The sequence below is a fragment of the Podarcis filfolensis genome, assembly GCF_964270895.1.
Source record: "Podarcis filfolensis genome assembly, chromosome: 3".
Lineage (NCBI taxonomy): Eukaryota > Metazoa > Chordata > Lepidosauria > Squamata > Lacertidae > Podarcis > Podarcis filfolensis.
The window spans coordinates 24,650,476-24,656,475 of record NC_139606.1 but is presented as its reverse complement, the minus strand read 5'-3'; positions in this window follow the sequence as shown (position 1 = coordinate 24,656,475).

Genomic DNA, 6,000 nt, shown 5'->3' with positions numbered 1-6,000 from the left:
GCTGCCATCAGACGCTAAAGCTCTCTTTGTGCTTCAGAGCATCTGTTACCCTACCTTCATAGAATATTTATAGTATAAAGTATGCTTAACAATAAAAATGAGGTGATACCAAGTCCATATGCATCATACCGAATTTTCAAATTCATGTAAGTTTCATTTTCTACAATGCCACTCAGATTCAATGACGATCTAAGGTAAATGTTGAATGGCCATATTTTGCATACACTCTGCTATGTTTAAAATAGAAAAGTACCTATATGAGAAAGAAAAATCTGGAATTTAATCATAAATGCTTTCCCCACTATTGACATTATAATGATACATTTTCAATCATAAACTAAATTTTTCTGCAGTAAAATGCATAGTGAAAAGCGGCAATGATGGGTTTTTAGTTTTCCTTTCAGTGTAGCGAGCCTTAGAAATATGCTGATGGGATCCCAAGGAAAGATGATTGTGGACCAGCTCTCTGTTTGCATTTCTGTCCATCAGAAGCATAATGAATGGAATTTCTCAAAAACAAAATGTACTCAAGCTCTGTGTCTGCTTTCATCACATCTATTGCTTCAAAAGAAACGCAGTGAAGCTTTAGAAATGGAATAACATATGAGTATCATTCTGTCAAGATTGCCCCTAATGCTAATATTTCCCTTAGTAACTCAAGTGGCATTATGGGAGGGAAGTCAGAAGATTCTGGAATCATTTAGATTAGATATGCACATCTTAAATGCGCGTTGGCCAAAAAATTTAAGGAACATCATTTCCATTTTCTTATTCTCAGTTCAGTATTTCTGCTTGTTGCTAGCTGTCAAGAATCTGTTCACCTGAGGCGGTCTGAACACCCTGCTCTGAACAGGCTAGCTACAGATCCTCGGAGTAAAATCCCCTTTCTCTGCTTTACCAGAGAATGCATGTTGCATGGCTTCAAGTTCCCGTGATAAGGGATGAACATAAAATTAAAACTGATTGGGGAGCCAACCTTTCCCCCAGCGCAACTTCCCTCTAAAAAGTTGCCACTTTTGGTGGTTTACATTTTACAGTGGTACCTCAGGTTAAGTACTTAATTCGTTCCAGAGGTCCGTTCTTAACCTGAAACTGTTCTTAACCTGAAGCACCACTTTAGCTAATGGGGCCTCCCACTGCCGCCGCATCACCAGAACACGATTTCTGTTCTCATCCTGAAGCAAAGTTCTTAACCTGAAGCACTATTTCTGGGTTAGCGGAGTCTGTAACCTGAAGCGTGTGTAACCTGAAGCGTATGTAACCCGAGGTACCACTGTATTCTTTAGAAGCTTACCCCACCACAGAATTTTCTTTCAAAAAGCCCTCAGAGAGGCTTTGCTGGGGTGGAGGAAGGGGGGCGGACCGTCCCAGGTGTCACCACTGAGGGGGTGACAAAATGCCAGGCAGCACTTACTGTGAGGCCTGCAGTGCGCCCAAGCCATGCATCTCTCCTGGGAGAGACACAGTGACTTGGGGGCACACAGGCTCCGTGCTGCCCAAACGGTCCACCCACTGCCCCCCCAGCTGTAGAGCAGCTGAGTGGGAGGAGGCAGGCAGACTCCGGAGGCCCCACAGTGCGCCCCGCCCCTATGGGCAGCTCGCCCTGCTCTCGCCCCACCCGTGGGTGCACCTCCCCAGGCACCTGAGCGGCTTCCTCCACCGCTGGGCTCTACTATTGCTACTCCTCCAAAATCCCCTCGCATGCCAAGATTGCACCACCCCGTCCCCCAAACCTGACAGTCTAAATATTCCAAATTCCCCGCCCCCCCGCCCCACCAACTGCAGCTATGAGCAACTTGCAAATTCTGCACCCCGCTCTGCTCCAAGGCCTTAGGATTTCCACCTCTTTCAACACCCCACAACTGAGTTAAGGAAAATGGCAGGGAGAGACACACATTACCGGTGATGACTGAATCAGCCTTTTGTCCAACTGACGCAGGAGTGGGGGACTTTTTCAGCCTGAGGGCTACAATCCTTCATGGGTCCACATTGCCAACAGCTGGCCAGAGGCAAAATGACACGGGCGGCACGGGACTCTTACCTTTGTACAGTAGGCTGCGTTCTAGCCATGTGAAAGCCAGAGCTTTCTCTGCACAGACTTGCACGCATCTCTCAACCAAGGCAAGCAACAGGCAGGATCACACTTCGAGGATATATTCCAAGGCATGGAACAGAGCTGCTGAGAGGTGCAGCCTGGAGACAATCTCTACAATGACCAGATAGAAGGACCTGGAGGAACCCTGGCTTGAGGTCCTCCAAGATTTTTGCTCATGGTGTGTGTGTGTGTGTGTGTGTGTGTGTGTGTGTGTGTGTTGAAGGTTGCTGGTAAAAGAACCTTACTTTTCCTTCTCTTTCTTTTTCTTCAGCTCTTCTGGCGCCCCCACCCTACCATGGCTTTGGGAGCAATATGATGTCATTATGTCACATTTTCCCAAGGGGAACTGTGGGTACAATAATTTTAAAAAATAAATAAATACAAAACTACTTGTGGAATGACACTATGTAGTTATGAAGCAAATGTCAGAGGATCATTCTGGGACATGAGAGGCTTTTGGACACCAGGAGAAACATCACTACTGTTGCCATGGTTATCCTGCTTCACAGTTGTTTTGCTGCCCCCCCCCCCCCCAGGACTAATCTACTGGCACAGGAGGCATGTTTTGGGCTATAAGCATGTACACAGAGATAAAAGTGTGTGTGTGTGTGTGTGTGTCTTCTGACATCAAGGCATGAATTTTCAAACATAATTCTCTTTTATGAAGGATGACTAAATGCATGAAATCAGAATGTTGACTAGAGTTACTTTTCCCCCATTGGGTTTTCTTCAACATAAACAATCTATGATGATAGAAGTCGCTGTTGCTGAATTGCGTAACAATTTTGTAATTTTCATTGGGTTTAGTGTCTTTGTAAAGACCTTCTAGCATATTTTACTAGCACAGTAAAAAAGAAAAGAAAAGAAACCTTGTAACGGTTGGATGAGTCTGCATATGGTTTACTGTAATTAGCAATTGTAATTTGCTTGTGCAATGCATGGATCTTGACAAAAAAAGTTACTCATGCAGCAAAATTCCTTGTTAACAAATTCTAATGTGTTCTATTTTGTTATACTTCACTATAGCAACTTATAGCATCTTTTAGGAGACTGATCACTACTATGAAGGAAGGGAAATTACAGTAGTTTACTATATATTGGATTAAAAGGCAGGTCTTGAAACATCTTTGCCATTGGATTCTTCTGGAAAAGAGGCAAGCCAATATGAAAAGATAATTAGATGATAAAATAAGAAAAACTGAATTAAGCACTGCAGGTTATCGGTGCTTATAAGCAATTCATCCACAGTGCATTAGTGAATTACATGCACATCTATGATGCATGCTTTTATTTGATATCAGCACACACAAGCCCTATTATTTAACTTGTAACAAATAGTCCTCCTACAGAAAAAACCCAAGGTCTATTTTTCAGCAGTTATTCCGTATAATTAAAAATAACAGGGTTATATTTTTCCGCACAGTTTTATTAGAACAATAATTGTTTCAGGATTGCTTGTTCAATTAAAAACAGAAGAGCTTGCGATCCTGTTTGCTTGACCAAGCGCATTCGGGGGGGGGGGTTGGGAGAGAAAGGAAAAAGCCATATTCAGCAATGTAGAAGATCCCCAGGTAAACCTTCCTGGCATCTCCAGTTAACGATTCTTAGAAAACTCTTTAATGGTAGATGTTGATAAGCTGCTGTCAGATATTGCTGAGCAACAGAGACCAGTAATTTGCATCAGTATAAAGAAGCTTCAAACCTTCACTACCAATAGGTTTGATCCAGACTAATTTAGCATTGCATTTATTCCATGAAAAACACTGGGACATATTAGTCAGGGTAGCCCAAGTGCTGCCTTGCAGATGCTGTTGGACCCCAGTTCCCATCAACCCTCAGCCAGCATGATCAGTGGTCAGGACTGTTGACAGAATTAAATGATGGTGAAGAAAGCATTCAGAGGGGTAGGCATAATTCATAGCAAAGCAACAAAACACTGCTGAGCTTCTGCTGGCCAGGGTAGAAGATGCCTCTGCTGGTGGGTTGTTGGTTTTTTCCCCTGTTTTCCCTTTCTCATTGGGATCTAGTATAAAAAATGAGGTCTCATAAGTCCACCACCCAGTTAAACTCACTGTGCAATGCTTGTAGATCTATGGGGGAAAGTCCACAAAGACTGATGGAAAATGACAAGAGGGACAATAACTAGGCCAGCTTCAGGGATGGCATAGCTTGTCTCCCTTGTTGAGGACAGGTCAGTCTAAACTGACTAAGGAGATCCATCCATACGGTTCCGTTCCAGACATCCTCACTGAGGGTACAGTCTACAGGCCCTCTCGCTGATCATTTGAAAGATTGGCTCTACCCCTTTCACACTGGAAATAAGCTGACACCAGAGAGGGAGATCTAATGCCAGAATCTCCCTTTCACAGCACTGCCTCCTCTGATGCCATAGGCCAACTGGTGTCAGATCTCTCATATTGATAGGGCCCAGGGCATTCTGGGAATAGGACCCAAAGTCTTCCAGTCCCCTAGAACCTGCTACCATCCCAAATTGTGAGGGGGGGAACTGAGGCACAGAGCTGAGCATATCTAAATCTCTCATACACCTTCCCTCCCTTTGTTTTGTGTGAAAGGGGGCAGGGAATACAAATTATGAAAAATGTAAGGTTGATCACGCCCGTATTTCTACCTTGAGAGCAGAGCCAGCAGGATTACTGGATAAGGAGGCTAACTGCCTTTGTATCTCTCCCATCCCCTCCCCACCCAGGATAAATCCTTGATAACAGGTAAAAATATTACAGTAATGCTGCAACTTGCACACATTCAGTGTTATATGCACGACAAAAAATAAATAAAAGGGGGTTGGGTTCTAGGAAAAATGACTTTGGCAAGCTCCCCACCACAGACAAATCCCACTCGCCATTGAACCCACTGAGTTTTGACTGTACAGTGGTACCTCAGGTTAAGTACTTAATTCGTTCCGGAGGTCCGTACTTAACCTGAAACTGTTCTTAACCTGAAGCACCACTTTAGCTAATGGGGCCTCCCACTGCTGCTGCGCCGCCGGAGCACGATTTCTGTTCTCATCCTGAAGCAAAGTTCTTAACCCGAGGTACTATTTCTGGACAAAAAAAAAAAAAAATTCCTTCCAGTAGCACCTTAAAGACCAACTAAGTTAGTTCTTGGTATGAGCTTTCGTGTGCATGCACACTTCTTCAGATACACTATTTCTGGGTTAGCGGAGTCTGTAACCTGCAGTGTATGTAACCTGAAGCGTATGTAACCTGAGGTACCATTGTATGCAATTTGGCTTTAGGAGTGATCCCCTTGCATAAGTTGTGGGCCTGCTGTAGAGCTAGGGACAGACTTCTGCCTGAAGCCCTGGACAATGGGTAGCAGAGGTATATTCAGGGACTCACAACCGGTTTGGACACAAATGGCACAGAGCCTCAGGGACACCACAGGGGAAGCCACAACTATGATTTAGAATGGAGCATGTGAGGCGGGGGTGGGGTGCCGAATATTAGCATCACACAACGCGCTGCTGAAATTTGAGACCCCAAGTTCATCTGCTGTGGGTAGCCAATGTGGTGCCCTTCGGAAGCTGTTTGATTAAACTCCCATCAGCCCCAGTCAGTATGACCTATCATTGAGGGAGACAGGAGTTCTAGTTCAGCAACATCTGGAAGGCATCACATTGGCAATCCATGCCTTAAAGACTTTGTAAACCCTGAAAAGCTTTTACTTCAGATGAAAGTGGAATGAGCAGGTACACAGTGAACAGTATTCCTTCTTTCAAACCCCCTTGAATATTTGGAGTGGGAGGCAGGGAACTATAATTTCTCCAACAATCATAGCCATTATTAGGGTATGTGGGCCATACCTGTGGGTATGGGGCATAATAATAATAATAATAATAATAATAATAATAATAATCCATATAATCCATCTTCCAAAAGCTTCCA